Genomic DNA, 16,225 nt, shown 5'->3' on the forward strand with positions numbered 1-16,225 from the left:
CCTCCAGTGAACACAGAACTATAATAATTTCTATCATAAATTTCAAAGGAATCAACAATGTCAGTAATTCAGTAGGACTTACTTCCAATTGCCTTTGGATGACCAACTGGATTCTCAAAGGATACATGGGTGTCATGAAATAATTCAAAAGCCATGTTGGTATCTACATATAGTGCCTAGGACAGTGATGCTACATGTTTACTGAGTGTATAGATGGATGGGAAGGTGGGTAAATGCATGGATAGACGCATGAATGAGTGTTGTGTGAATGGATGGACAGACGCATGAATGAGTGCTGTGCAATCTGAGTGCAGAAGACATGTTTCACGTAAAGCTTGAGACAAAGGGCCGACAGCACAAGCAAGGAATATAAAAATGTATTGTTGGGCACAAATATGTTTCTAGAGGAGAGACTGGATCTGAAAATACAGAGACTGGAAATCACCAGCTTCATATGTGTTTTATCATACTATTTAAACTTTCATGATGAGGGGGCTAACACTTTGTAGCAAACCACAGACAGAAGTTTTAATAAAAAAGGCAGTCTTCTTTTGTCCTTCCTTTGTAGCTATTTGGAAAAAGAATGATAATAATCAAAAGACCTGTAAAAAATGTGATTTAGTATTTCAAAGGTTGTGGGCTATTATGTGACACAAGCTGAACTACCATGCAGAAAATGACTACCTTCTGAATTACTTGGGATGCTCAAAACTCTGGAGAGAAAAATAGAACACCATGGCCTGTTATGAGCACATTAGAAGGAAAAAGACAAATACTGCTTTCCTACATTCAAATTTTCTTTGCTAAAAAAGGCCGACTCCTTTAAGGAAACCTTTGGTGATAGGACATAAATAAATCCCAGGGAAGCTGCTTCTCTGTCTAAAGAAGGTCGGGTGTCTCTCATACCACTTACAGATTTTAAAAACGTGTTGTCATTCTTTAAACATGGTCATTATTGGAGAATATGATTGAAATTTTAATTATTGAGCAGAAAGAATTGCAAAGTACTTCCATTGGGCGTTTGGTGTGCTTGAAGTGATAGGCCATCAGCACAACTGATGTGACCGTGGAAGCGTGTTATCACAGCACTGTGACCCCTGCTGAGATGGAGGGAGCAGTCTGTCTACCTCCTATGGGCTGCCTGTCTCCTAAAATGTCTGCACGCTGTTTACTGCAGAGCCAGTGTTTAGACCAAATGCTCAGTAATGTGAAGACATCAATTATTTCCTTCCTATATTTAAATGAAGGATGATCGCCCTTGATTTAATAGCAAAGGAGCATTTCCAAAGCACAGAAACATTTCAGTCATTAAGCACAAAGGTTATTCTTAAAAACATGTTTGTTTTCTTCTTCTTCTACAGGGCGATGGAAAGTAAGTTTATTAGGTTCGTGCTCACCCTGATTCCATGTCTGCTGAGTACTGCAGCAGGCTGGTAGGCAAGCTTGTCCAAGGAGAAAAATTTTTGCCAGAAATTCATAGGTTTGGGGCAAAGTGAGGAGCACATGGTTACCATGACTCAGATTACTTTCGTCTAAACCTTATACTCACCAGCATCCATTTTTGGTATGTTTCTAAAGCTACAGTGACTAATTATTTGGAGAGCCTTAAACCCCTTCAGCTTATCTGAAGGAGGGACAGTAATAAAAACAAGAACCACAACCACTGCCACCAGGAGTGACTTTAAGGCCAGGCTGAGCTTTCGAAATCTGGCAGGTGCCTTCTTTGCTTAGACAGTGTCACCTGTAGTCCAGGCTCCTGTTGGAGGGTGAGGGGCTGAAAGGAAGCCACTTTCAGATGTGGTGTGTCTGCTCCTGTCCTAGGTGGCTGCCACATTGCAGGTAAGATTTGTACCCCAGTTTCATTACATTGGAAACCCAATCAAACTTGACAGCAGGTATTTTGTGGGGTTCTCTTCCTGCTCGTCTGCAGCCTGAAGGAAATGCTATATTCTCTCTCTAAATCATGAGAACATTTTGAGAAATGCACTGAAGGTGATTATTAACTCCAGAATATGGTGTCAATTAAATGATCCATTTGGTTTTAGTTTGTTTTTGAGACAGTCCAAGCTAGGCACTTGTTACACCAAGGGTCGGTCTGCAAATGTAGTCAACCTTTCTTTCTTGTTAGTGAAGTGCAAGTTGCTGGTTCTAAGCAAATGTATGAGAAGGATGGAGTTTCCTAAATCCCTTGATCTGTCTATAGGGATGGTTGGAACTTCGGGCCTCCAGGGCACAATGGTCTTCTCAATCCCCCAGCTTCTCAGAGACCCGCCTCTACTCTACTGTCTGGAACTCCCTCACAAACAAAATTTTTTCCTCATTTTCTCACTTCTGTTTAGAACTTTCTACTTATAGGTAGAGTTCTTTAAGGTCCCAGGAAAGTGGCTAATGTACTTCTGGATATAATTACAACATTGAGTTTAGGTTTATCTTTGCGTCTTTCTCCTTCATAGTTTAACAAAAGCTTTCAATGCCTTACCCCCTAGGGGGAGATTGTAAGTCTAGAATTGGGTCAGCAGAAATAATTACATGGAAGGACACATTTTACCACCAAATCCTCCTTTCCTTAAATTCAACCATCATCCATCCATTCAACTTTTATTATGTGGCCACAGGATGTAGCAGGCACAGTATATGAAGAGTAGAAACATATATGAATAGTGGTTGATCCTGCCCTCAAGAAGCTTTCTGTTTAGCTTTGGAGATAACACAACCAAAATTTATGTAAACCTGTCATCTGTGGTATTTTATGAAGTTATAGTAGTTGCAGTGAAATTGTTATTTATGTCTGGGTGAGAAGGGCTTGATGGGCATTGTGTGTTTACAGAGGAGAGTGACTTTGCCCAAGATCTTGAAGAACGAATTATCTGTGGTTTGGGAGTCATGGGAGAAGGAGGTGCAGTATGCCTCTGTGTGGTCTTAGGCCCAGCTGGACATTTAGAGTCACAGGATTATAATAGGTCACACCTGGTACTGGATTTGCCTAGAAGGATATAGGACAGGAAGCACAGCATGCCAGGAGAGAGTGTCAGAAAACATTTCTTTGAACCCCAATAACCACACAGGTTTGGGGAACAAGATCACGTTGGTGAGTGAGGTAGCCAAGCTGGGATAGAAGTTCCAGGCCCCAAGTGGGCTGGTAAGAGTCCCTTGGATATAAGTTCAAGCTATGGAAGGCACCAGTTCTACCTCCAAAGCATGACTTTTAGGAAGGTCCACAGCTATGGCTCCCTCCATTCAGTCCTGGCTGTTAGGGTTCAATGTAGCAACCAGGAGTCATGTTTTATTAGTAGCATTTACTACTAACTCAATAAATATTTCACCTTCATCAGGCCTCCTAGGTACAGAAATGAAGGTCAAGTTTGTCCTCAGAGAAGGACAAAGAGTTTTGCTTGCCAGTAGCAGCAGTATATGTAGAGGTCTGGGAGTCATAAAGAGCACAGAGAGTTCCAGAACTGGAAATGCCTCAGCGTGGGTTAAGTACAAGGTTCAGCTAGAGATGACAGGAACAGCAAAAGAATAGGAGAGAGGGAGGTGAGGCAATATGGTAGAGGGCTCAGGACACAAACTGGGCCATACTTGAGAGCTTAGATTTTTAGCCTACTGGGAATCACTGAATGGAGTGTGTTATGATCATACCCGAATAGTAGTGATATAAAGAATGGAGTAGTGGGAAGACACACTAGGCAGGATGAAAGTAGGTTGTTGCAGATGTTGAGGCAGAGGATAGGAGGACCCTGAGTTAACAGGAAAGAGGAGATAGATGTAAGAAACATTTCCCAGCTGGAATCAATGAGTGATCAATCCCCCACTGGGGATAAGAGTCTAGAACACACCAGTGGATGATCACAGGTGCCACGCACTGCAAGGGCTGAGATTGGAGGAATTAGGGCAGGTTTGCATGTGGCTGATGGAAAAGGTGGAAAAATGAGTTCAAATATTGAGATTTTGCATTTGATGTGTTTAAGAAAATTCCAAGTGGAGAATTCCAGTAGGCAACTTGAAGTATCAGCCTGGGGCTCAAGAGAGTGGTCTCACTAGAGAGATGGGGGTACATCAATGATAGACAGGAATGAGAGCCACAGATATAAATGAGACGGGTGGAAGGAGGACTTGGCTTGAGAAGAGTGAAGGACCAAGGGTGGTCCCCTTGAAAATGCCACAGTTAAAGCGCAGGTAGAAGATGAGCTTTTGATGTAGACTGTGAAGATGGAGTTAAAAGGGGTTGGGGAGGCAAATGAGAGGGGGATGACAGGAGCTGGTGGAGGAGGGAGCATTCAAAGGTATCAGGTGTGGTTGCAATGAGCTGAGACTCATGCAGTAAGGACCCACATATCTGTGATTTGTTTTATTTTCTTCTTCATTACATGACATTTGCATCCATAGACTCTCTCCCAGTATAATCAGAGTCTACTCTATCTCGAGAGATCAGATTAAAAGTGAGCCTGGGATTATTTATGCTTAACAACTTTCACAATACGGCATTAAAAAAAATTCTTATCACAATGTCTAGAGAAGACCTGGGTTTCCAGCTAGCTCTGGTTTGTAAGCTGGCATTTTTCTGTCCACAGGAGGAGGCGTTTTAGGGCCTGATTTGGTATTCAGTTAGTATTGTAGCACATGCTCTTCCATTACCTAGAAGCTAATGACTATCTAAATTAGTTATATGGCCCAAAGCAAAGATAAGGTGGTTAGTATGTTTGACCAGTCATTAAAGTGTGTCTTTCTGGAAAAATATCCTCTCAAGTGAATTGACACCATGATGTTCTATCAGCAGTATAGCTAACCCTTATTAAAAGGTCTACTTTGAAGGTCTCCCCAGGGTAATCATATAAAAAAAAGAATCAAAATGTAATATGTCGTTAGCAGAGGTTGACTTGCTGAAAAATAAGCTGAATTAGTTGAGAATTGCTACTAAAATATTTTGTAGCTGGCAAATATTACTCTGATTCTCTAGAGAATGGTAGCAATGAAAAATACATGGAGTATGTTTTGCATCCTTAAGTTGGCATTCTTGAAATAATCAGTGATTTTTGTTCAAAACCAGTTTAATATCGCTTGTATACAAAGACCATAGCCTGAGGCCAATAAAATGTTCCATTTCTTCAGAATTGTCTTGCTCAATTTGTTTGGTTGTTACGTAGAGCACTTACTATAAACAAGGCAATATAAAGATGTTAGAAGTCCCGTGTAGAGCAGATGACAACAGACTAGAAGTGTCAGGAAAGGCACAGAGATACGTACTTACATAAATACTACATAAAGAAAAAAGTGTCTAATGGTAATTCTGGGTAACTGAGCACTAATGAGTTCCCTGGTCAGAGTAGGCACTTCTGGCTGGGATGGTCGGTGAAATATTACTGGAGAAGGTGGCCTGCTGTGCCCAGAAGAATTCCTCTGGGAGGCGGGTGCCAGGTCAGTGCTACCTTCCGCTGGTGTGTTTCCTGAAGTCTCCCCCACCCGTCCTTGGCAAGGATGCCCGTGCTTTCTCAGCTTTCAGGATTATTATTGTCTAGTTGTGCCCAGCCTATGGGTCCTGACCACATCCTCCCTAGCCTGTTGTAGAATCTTGTTTGCTAGATGCCAATTGAGTCCAAGCAGATAGTAGCAATCCTACAATGACCATGTGATATCCTGCCCCTCCTTGATCTTGGACAGACTACATTTGGGATCTGGTAACTCTTTCTGAAGATACCAAATACCAAGGTCTGAAGGACCTGTGGATCAACCTGCATTACATCTACTAAATGCTTTCTCTGGCCATGTTGTCTTCAGATATAGAATATTCCAATTTCTCAGGCCCTATAGACTGAAACTTTGCAGTCAAAGGTCAAATATTTATGATCCTTTAGAAAGCCCTTTGAATCATCAACTCGGGCCCTGTGACGCATACAGACCGTGGCAGCACCAGGACAACAGTTCTAGAAGATCAGTCCTCATTCCTGTAAGTAGGCCTGCCTGAGTGGGATGTACTTCAGGCTGTGGTGCCCCTGGGGCTCCGCTGACCTTATTTACAGGTATGTTTGCTGACCATGGTGGCTCCTCTTGAGGACTTGCCTGCTTTCTGGCCTGTTTCTCTCGGTAATGACAACTTCTTGACATTAGGATTTTCTTTTTTATCCTCTTACATCTGATCTACATTTTCAGTTTCTCATGCTAGTCTACTGAAGATGAATTGCCAGCTTTTGTCTGTCTGAAAATGTCATTACTTTGGCCTTTATTTTGAGGAGGGTTTTTTTTTGGGGGGGGGATATAGAATTTTAGTATGACATTTTTTTTTCTTTAAATATTTTAAAGTGTCATTCTGTCCTTTCCTGGCCTCCACTATTTTTGATGGGGAAGTCAACCCTCATTTTCATACCTGTTCCTTGTGTGTAACGTATCTTTTTTCCTCTGGTAGCTCATAAGCTTTCTCTCTTTATCTTGAGTTTTTAGCATTTTGACAATGATGTGTTTACGTATGGTCTCCTTCTTATTGACCCTGCCTGGGATTTGTTACGGTTTTTGGATCTGTGTTTTAGAGTTCTAATCAATTTTGGAAAATTATCCATCATTATAGATGGATGTCATTATGACTCTTGGTATGTATGTCAGACCCTTTGTTGTTGTCCCACAGATCTTAAGTCTTTTTGATTTTCATCACTTTTTCCACTTTGTATTTCCGTTTCAGTAGTTTATAGTCACCTCTATTCATGATCATGAATACCTCCTCTGCTCTTTAGTTTTCTGTTAACGTATGGAAAAAGTCAATCCTGAAAACATATTTTTTATTTCTAGCACTTCCAACTGGCTCTTTTTCATGGTTTCCATATCTATGGTAAAAAAAATTCCTATTAAATAAAGCTTCCATCACTTAAAATATATTTTAGCATATTTGTCAGAGTTATTTTTAAATCTGTGTCTAATTATCCTCATTCCTGTGGTTGGTTCTATTTCTAATGACTATTTCTGCTCTTGACCATGGATCACATTTTCTTGCTTTTTTGCATTTTGCATAATTTTTCAGCTCTGTGCCAGATACTGTGTGTAAAAGAACAGTAAGACAAAATTAGGTGACATTTATTTTACTCCCAGGACAGGGCATACCTCTTTTCCTTTCAAACTGTTGGTGTGATGTGTAATTGAGGTGTATCTGTGCTTTGTTGCTGCTTTAGCTAGATTGAGTTCACCACCAGTTTTCAATGTTTGGAGGGAAGGATCAGGTCTTTCCCTTCAGCAGGGCTTTAGATCTGCACATGGCCTGGGGCACCAAGGTGGCTCAGTTGGTTGAGCACTTACTTCAGCTCTGCTCATGATCTCGCTGTCTGTGAGTTTAAGCCCTGCATCAGGCGCTGTGCTGGTACTTCAGGGCCTGGATCCTGCTTTGGATTCTGTGTCTACTTCTCTCTGCCTTTCCCCTGCTCTCTCTCTGCTTCTCTCTCTCTCAAAAATAAATAAACATTAAAAAAAAAATCTGCACATGGCCTGACTCCAGAGAGCTCTTAATTCTTTATAGCCTAGGCTTCAACTTTTCTTTTTTTTTTTTAATTTTTTTTAATGTTTATTTTTGAGACAGAGAGAGACAGAACATGAATGGGAGAGGGTCAGAGAGAGAGGGAGACACAGAATCTGAAGCAGGCTCCAGGCTCTGAGCTGTCAGCACAGAGCCCGACGCGGGGCTCGAACCCACGGACCGTGAGATCATGACCTGAGCCGAAGTCAGACACTTAACTGACTGAGCCACCCAGGCGCCCCTAGGTTTCAACTTTTCTAACTACAGGAGATCTCTTCCTGTTTTAAGCCTGGATATATTTTTAGTCACTATATGGAATTCTCTTGCTCACTTGTGCTGTTCCTGGCTTTGTGCACTAAAGAAGATCTATATGTATCCTGACACCTGGCTCATCGTCTGAGAGGTTTCTGTAGTACTCTCAGTGAGGGCCCAGGCCTATGCATAGGTATTTCTCTCAGCAGCCTTGCTCTGCCCCTGACCTTTGGAAGCCATTGCTTTGCATTCTGTGAAGGCATGATGTGCCTGCTAGGGATGTCTCTCAGTTCTCCTGCTTGGTCCCCAGTCTTTGGCAAACCCACTCCTGAGGGGTTCAGACTCATTCTTTGTCTTTCTTGACCCATTCTTTGGGTCTTCAGATTCTACTTGGTGACTTTAGGTCACATGTATCTGTTAAATGTCCTTTAAAACTCCAGCTAGTCTCCCATCCCTCTGTGGCAGATTTCTCCTTCTCCTACTACCCTACCAAGTTTGAAAATAGATGGGAGTCTTTTCTCCTCCAATAAGAACTTGTTACTTTTAGAAAATTTTTTTTCATTTAATTTTTTTTCCATTCTCAGATCTCCAAGGGGTTAAAAAAAAAAACCCAAAAATGTATATCCTATTTGACTTGTTCTCGATGGGAATCTAGAAAATATTTTTAAGTTTCTCCTTTAGAACTAAAGGAGACCTAGTTCTCATTTCTGCTCTCATCCACTCTAATCTGTTTAGGCAGAAGCTTAAACAGTTCTACTTACTCAAAAACCCAGAGGCTGTGTGTATTAGGATTTGAAAGTACAGAGTGCATATGAGAAGATAAGCCAGCACACCTCTGAGATGTGCCTTCCTTTCTGGAGAGGAACACGCTCACTGTAAGATGAGTGCCTAACTTTAAATATATACATGGCCATACATATCTCTAGAGCAGATGTCTACACATAGACACACGGAAATGCAAAGACACTCAATGACAGGCTTTCTGACAAGTGATTGACAGATTTATTTTAAAGCCATCAAGTATGGCATGAGACTAAGAGGGATCTCAGGGTCTTCTCAGTGAGGATGTGGTTCTCAGTCTTAGGTACAAGCTGCTTCCTTTCTGGGACACTCAGGCAAAGTTAGACAGTGCTGGATTCTGCTCTTCAGAACTAAAGCATTCTTTTTAGGGTAAAGGAATGAAATCTAGTCAAGAGACATAGATTTGGAGCTTCTGTCTGGATTACAGACATCATATACAAGCCGACCTTCTCTCTGCAATGTGTTCTACATTCTAGAAACTAGATTTGTTTGCCACTGATTTCACTTTTTTTCCCCTCGATGTTGTCTCTGGATTAAGAAGCCTCTCTCATTACTGCTCATCAATGTCCTGCTGTTAAGGGAACCATTAGTGCTGATGAATAGCTGTCTCTTTAAATGTGCTGGGGAAGCAGCATTTTGAGAGAGACTTCTTCCATCTATGCCTTTTAGTCTTAACTATAATCCACTGATTCATTCATCAATAAATGCCATTAAGGGTGGGCTACGTGCCTGGCACTGTGTTAGGCATTTGATAGAAATATGCATAATATGTATACAATTCCAGCCCATAGAGGAGCATATAAATTATTAACTTCAGATGAATTCAGCTTAACATACATTTACCAGGTTTTCATATGTGCTGGGCATATGGCACAATGATTCCTCAGACAGGCTTCTCGTTATAATCTTATAGTCCAGTAGGGAAGACATAAAAATAATTTCAGTACAATGCCTTAAAGTGCAGATTGCTATCAGAATACAGACTAGAAGTGTTGAGCCTCATCTGGGAATATGGGCAAGGCTTTCTGGAGGTGACAGTGCCTGAGATGGGTCTTGAAGGAGCCAGCCAGGAGTGACCCAGACCACTAATGCCTAACTGATCCCCATGCTTCCCTCCTTCCTCATTAACAGAACTTCAGTGATGTGCCCAGAAAAAGACTACTTTTCCCTGCCTTACTTGCTGGTCAATGAGCTATAAGCAGAAGGTTTTGGTGGGGCTCCCAGGAAACTACTTGCTCAGAGATGGTTTATAAATAAAGGGCCTGGGTCCCTGGTGATAATGCAGGCCTGATACTATCTCTTAATTTCATACTTTCAGTCTTCCCCTATGTGAGGAGGCATGAACTTATGTCTCTTCTAACCTCCCTACCCTCTACTTTTTAAAAACTTTTAACAGCCAAACCTAATCATAAAGCTAAAACTGATATACTAGGTGAAGTGAGGCTGGAAAAACTGATTTGTGGCAGGTGTAGAAAGGGCAGTCTGTAAGAAAGTTTCTAGAGGAGTGAGGCACAGAGCCATGACAAGCAAAGTGGGCACCCCTTGAGTACAACGTGAGGGCTGGAGCACTGTGGGTCATGAGGCTGGAGCGGTGGGTGGAAAGGCATCCCACACAATGCTGAGGAGCATGGGCTTTATGCCTTAGACTGGTAGAGGTAGTGTCTACATCAGTTTCCAACTGAGAAAAATCAATGTGGGAGGAGTAAAGAGAATGGATTTGGAAGGGGCTTGGTGTTCATGTCAAAGATTATCATACAGCAATAAAAAGTACAAACACTCATAAAATAAATAAGTCCTGGGATATAATGTACAGCACAGTTACTATGTGTGATATAGTAATATGGTGTTGCATATTTGGAAGTCACTCAGGGAGTAGATCTTAAAAGTCCTCATCACAAGAAAAAAGGTTTGTAACTATATTTGGTGACATATGTTAACTAGACTTATTGCGGTGATCATTTCACAATACATACAAATATGAAATCATTATGTTGTATACCTGGAACTAATACAATGTTTTATGTCAATTATACCTCCATAAAAAAGGGCACAACCTTATTCAAATACATGCAACAAGGTGGTTGAATATCCCAATAGCCCATTATGGTGAGCAAAAAAAGACAAGAAAGAGTGAGTGTGTGTGTGTGTGTGTGTGTGTATATACATATATATATATATATATATATAATAAAAAAATATATAAAAGAGTATATATATATATATATATATATATATATATATGTAAGAAGAAGTTCAAAACCATACAAAACTAACTGACAGTGATCGAAGTGAGAATGGTGATTACAACTGGCTGGGAAGACACATGGAGGAGGCTTCTGGGATGCTGTCAATGCTCAATTGTTAGATATAATATGGTAAGTTCATAAGATATTAACACTCTTGTAGGAACAGATTGGGTGGAAGACAGGGACACTGTCCATCAATAAGCATTTAGTACTTCCATTCTGCGCACTTGTGTGCTTGTAACCTACCTGGTCACGCTAGTAGGGGGTAATGGAACTATTATTATTAGAATAAATAAGGCCCCCCTAGAAAAGAAATCTTTAATCTATTTCCATCTCCCCACCAAAATCAAAAAAGGCAAGGAAAGAATTTTTAAGCTGGAAAATTAAAAAAAAAATAGAAACAAATTATTTACTGTAGTTTCATCAAAAAGGGCAACTGAGACAGAATAAGCTCTGGATGAAACCTCAGGGGTCTGGACTGACCCTCAGAGAGTTGGGAAGAATGAGACTAAATGGAGGAGTAAGTGGATCCCCTGGGTAGAGGCTGAGAACCTATGTAGGAACAAGCAAGGACTGGCTCCAAAGTTGGACTCCACACATGCTGTACTCAAGTAACTCAATTATAAGGTTATGTGTTATACATTGCCCTTGTTGGCTGTCATTAACTGTGGCCACCACCAAAGAAGACAGGTTAGATTGGTGTTGTTGTCTTGGCAACTCTGGGGAGGCTGATGGAGGCCTGAGGAAGGAAGAGGCTTCATTCCTGAGAACGAATAGGCAGAACCTCCAGGCCCATGAGAAGGCAGCATCACAGGAAGAAGTTTTTGCACTGTGCACGCACTTGCTGTGGTCTGCAGAGACCAATCCTTAAATAACAGCACTGAGTGCTTGCATAACCTTGAATGGTCAATCGCAATAGTTACATAGAACTTCCTTTAAATAGCAATGGTACCTCAATTCATGATAGTTATATTCCTACAATATATGTGGAAGCAATAAAAAATAATCAGAACATTTTTAATACTATATGAGTTGCCCTCGGTTGCCCTTTGTATGTATGTATGCATGTATATATTTATATGAATCAGTATTTTAAATGCTAGAGACACCCCTTCAAGACTCCTTGCAGAGAGTAAGGAATCTACAGGTAACCTAAATAACTTTGATTTTAATTTACTTTATTTTGTCTCTTCCTGACTTCCTTGTATTTGTATTTCTTGTCACCAGTCTTGAGTCCTTTGTCTTGATTCCACTTTACATTTATCCCTCATTTATTGACAAGTGTTTCTTAATATTTTTAGAAACTTAAGATTAAAAAGACATTCATTTTTACTGAAATTTGCCCAACATCATCTGTGCTTCTTTCAAAAATTCCTATTTCAGGAAGCCTGATGTTGAATGAAAAGTCACCAACCCCCCTCCCTCCCATCATGGCCTAGGATTGCTTGTCTATCCATGACTAGGGACACCACCTGGGTAGACCCAGCCTCGGGGTACCTTGGGGTATGCACCTTGGGGTACCCATGTATGTTCCTTTGAAGAAACAGGGAACTCATGCACAGTGTTTAGTTACATGTGCTTCTCTGTGTAGCATAGTCTGTGTGCTTAGAGTTTAAGGCCCTCACTCTGTCAGTGTGGATGTCATTTGAGTGTGGTTCAGTCCTTCCCACATGACGCACCAAATACCAATTTTGTTAACTGGTAGGCTGATTACCAAAGACATTTCCTTTTACTTCAAGGACAAGCAGTATACAATTAGGAGTTCCTCATCAGGCAAGTAAAATTGCTTGATGTGCTTTTCCAAAGGCTCCTTGGCAAAAGGCTATCAAGTAGTCAAATTTGGCATATTATGGCAGGCCACAATAATATGGGAAAAATATCTCCCCAAAGACATCCACAGCCTCATCCCTGGAACCCTGCCTACAGTGCCTTATGTGGCAAAAGGGACTTTGCTGCAATGAGTAAATTAAAGATCTTGACGGGGCGCCTGGGTGGCGCAGTCGGTTAAGCGTCCGACTTCAGCCAGGTCACGATCTCGCGGTCCGTGAGCTCGAGCCCCGCGTCGGGCTCTGGGCTGACGGCTCAGAGCCTGGAGCCTGTTTCCGATTCTGTGTCTCCCTCTCTCTCTGCCCCTCCCCCGTTCATGCTCTGTCTCTCTCTGTCCCCCCCCAAAAATAAATAAACGTTGAAAAAAAAATTTAAGATCTTGAGATGGGGAGACTATCCTGGATTATCTCTTCAGACTAATGCTCCAGGTATCCAGAGCCCCCAGATTCCCTGCCCAAATGGCCATGGACCTGATCCCAGGGCTTGTGCAGGCAGCTTCCCTCAAACTTGGTTGACTGCAACCAAGTGTGCGCCACCTCTAGTCTGAGAGGTAGCCAAGGAGCTTCTGTGTGCTGGGGGTGTGGACATGGCAGAACCAGACAAGGGGAGACTCTTGGGGCAGCTCTTCCAGCTCCACTAAGTTCTGTAAAGAATTCTGAGGGGTGGAGAATTCTCAATTAGGATCCCACCCACCAGGTCCTCATGAAGGTGTATTTCCCAAGGTAAAGAGGATAGACTGGCTTTTATTTAACAGTGTGCTAGCTTGCTTTAGAAGTTTTAAATATTCGGATGTGGATATGTGGACCTGTATTTGTTCTCAGCCCAGATCCTCCACATGTTAGGGCTGGACTTAATCATTCCCTTTCATTAAAGGCAGAAGCAGAGGAGGACCAGGAGATAGGGAAACAGAGTGAAAGAAATAGAAAGAAAAATCCTTTAAAAATGTCTGGGAAGAAATACAGCCAAACACTAGTACAGTTTACAATTTCTGGGTTTTTGGGTTACTGGGGGCCTTTTTCTTTTACTCATAGATATACATATATGTAAGCAGTTTTGCAATCAGAAAAATGTTCGTTCATGAATTCAAAGCTACAAGTATTCATTAAGTGACTAGTATAATGCTAGCACCTGGCTAGACATTGGAAGGATACAAAAACCTAACCCAACCAATTGAAAAAACAGACTCTCAATACATGAAAAAGATCACAATGGAGATCCATGGAGTGGGTGATGACGAATGCATCCCTCCTAAGCATTTTTATTAAGAGCTTGAAAACAGACATTGATAGAATGATGAGCTAATTTCTAGATGACCTTGAATTGGAAGGCACATTGAACACAGAATCAGGATTCAAAAGCATCCCCAGCAGTCTGAAATCATGGGCTAATGTAACAAGATTAACAGAGCAAACTTCTAAAGAGTAGTATGAATCCCAATACTAGAATGTACCTAATAGCTCAACTGGCTATGGGAGCCCTAGCTTAAGAACAGCAGGTGTAATAAAGAGAAATAACAGTATAATGTGGCTACAAAAAATTAATCTCAGGTAATATTAATAGAGAGATAAGGCACAGAATGAAGCAATGGATATTTTTCCTTTGCTATACTATAGCAAGACTTCACCTGGATTCCATTTAATTTTAACATCAACTTTGGGAGACATTAGAAAATACTGCAGCAGATGGAGAAGTTTCCTCTCATGGGAAATATGTGGAAAACCTAATCTAATATTTTAGCATATTAGAAAGAAAGGATGTCTATCTGTCTGTTTGGATGAGAGTGTTTGGCCCAGTTGTTAATATTCTGTGGATAGTAATGGATGCCAAGAGGTGCAAACAATGTTTCTTGTTTTCACAGTGGGATTAGAGTTTTCTGATAACTCCAGCACAACAGAGGGAGGCTGAGTTTAGCTTGATAGAAAGAAATGCCTTTTAATCACTAACACTGTTTAAATGGAACAAACACCTTTAGAGAGGAATGAGGCTTAAGTGCAGAAGGTGTTGGGGTTGAAAGAAACTCAATAAATGGCAACCGCTGTCCTCATCTGAGTTTGAAAAGAAAGTAGGGTCAGGTAGGGTGTCACTTTTATATATGAAACAGTGAAGATAGAGGTTGTGTCTTAACACACGTGGACTAGTGGTTTTCTAATACTGAATTCCAGAACTGAATTACCCACATATGCATGGCAGAGCTAGATTTTCTGGAAAAACAGCAGAACCTGGGGTCTGCTTCCTGAACAAAAAAGGGGGTGGAGCATGGCCAGTTGGCTTTTTCTAAAGTCACGGGTAAGTCATTCCACCTGTCCTGTAGAATGAATTTGAATTATGGCTCCATCATTTACTTGCACGGTGTAACTTCTGGCCACCAAGTGAGGAATAAATTAGTCACTTCATGGAAATGCCTAGCACAGTGCCTGCTATGTGGTCAACTCTCAGTAACCCTTAGTTGGTTGGGGGTTGGATACCCAATGGTTATTCTCCCTCATCTTACTTATCGTTCCTACTCCAACCACAGACTGTCTTATTTCTCACAGCATGGGGGGATATTAATGGGAACCCATGGAGTCTGTGAACTTGGATGGGAAAATGTTACATATTTATGCTCCCTAACTTCTACCTGAAGTTGAACATTTAAAAAAATTGCAAATGTAGGCAAAAATGTCACTAGTATTGGCCATGTCTGTGACTTTGTCATAAATAAGAATCACAGATATTTTTGTATCATTTTGGAGTTGCTGCAGAGAGCTTGAAATGTCATTTATGTTTGTTATTACTTCTATTTGTAATGGATTGCATGTGATTGATGTTCCGTTTACTTGTGTGATGTAGCTGTGAACTATAGACAAATGTCTCCTCTTCTTTCATTGGTGACCCAGACACATGTTGCTTTCCAGGGTTCTGGTCTACAATTGTTTCTTGACCGTTACGGGGAAGGAAGTGATCAAGGATAGTGTAATGTTCTCATTCCAACTAAGCAGGAAGGCTCTTTGCACTGACAGGTCTTTAAACAGTAAGATTTAATTTTAATTTTCCTATATTTTAAATGTATTATTATTTAATGCATTAGTAAATAAACACATATTAAAAATCACAAATTTCATTTATTTTCATAACCTGATTTTGAATTTTACATGTTTCATTTTATGCCATTATTCTTAAGGTAATGCCCAAAGTTTTCATCAACCTGCCAAAGGGGGTCCCATGGCAGAAAATAGCTAGGAATGCTTTTCTAGGAGTTTGATATTTTATATTAAAAAAATAATGAGATTCGGGGTGGCTGGGTGGCTTAGTCAGTTAAGTGTCCAACTCGATTTCAGTTCAGGTCATGATCTCACAGTTCATGAGAGCGAGCCCCACATCTGGCTCTGCTGATAGCAGGAGACTGCTTGAGATTCTCTCTCTCTCTCTCTCTCTGCCCCCTCCCCTGCTCATGTACATGCATGTGCACATGCACTCTCTCAAAATAAATAAACATTTTAAAAAATAATGAGATTCTAAGGAAAAGTTGATGCTTCTGACACATCTGTGGAAAATCATAATTTAAAAAATTTAGCTGTAATATTTAGTAATTTCCCCCTCTAAGGTCTTATTCATAAAGTCACTATTT

General features: G+C 40.9%; 1 protein-coding gene across 2 annotated transcripts in view; it reads right to left on the reverse strand.

Moving 5' to 3' along the window:
• PRKN (parkin RBR E3 ubiquitin protein ligase) overlaps positions 1 to 16,225 on the reverse strand; it is a 1,348,128-nt gene that overhangs the window by 99,810 nt on the left and 1,232,093 nt on the right. The gene's annotated exons all lie outside the window — the stretch shown is intronic.

This window comes from Prionailurus bengalensis, chromosome B2 (genome assembly GCF_016509475.1).
Source record: "Prionailurus bengalensis isolate Pbe53 chromosome B2, Fcat_Pben_1.1_paternal_pri, whole genome shotgun sequence".
Taxonomy (NCBI): Eukaryota; Metazoa; Chordata; class Mammalia; order Carnivora; family Felidae; genus Prionailurus; species Prionailurus bengalensis.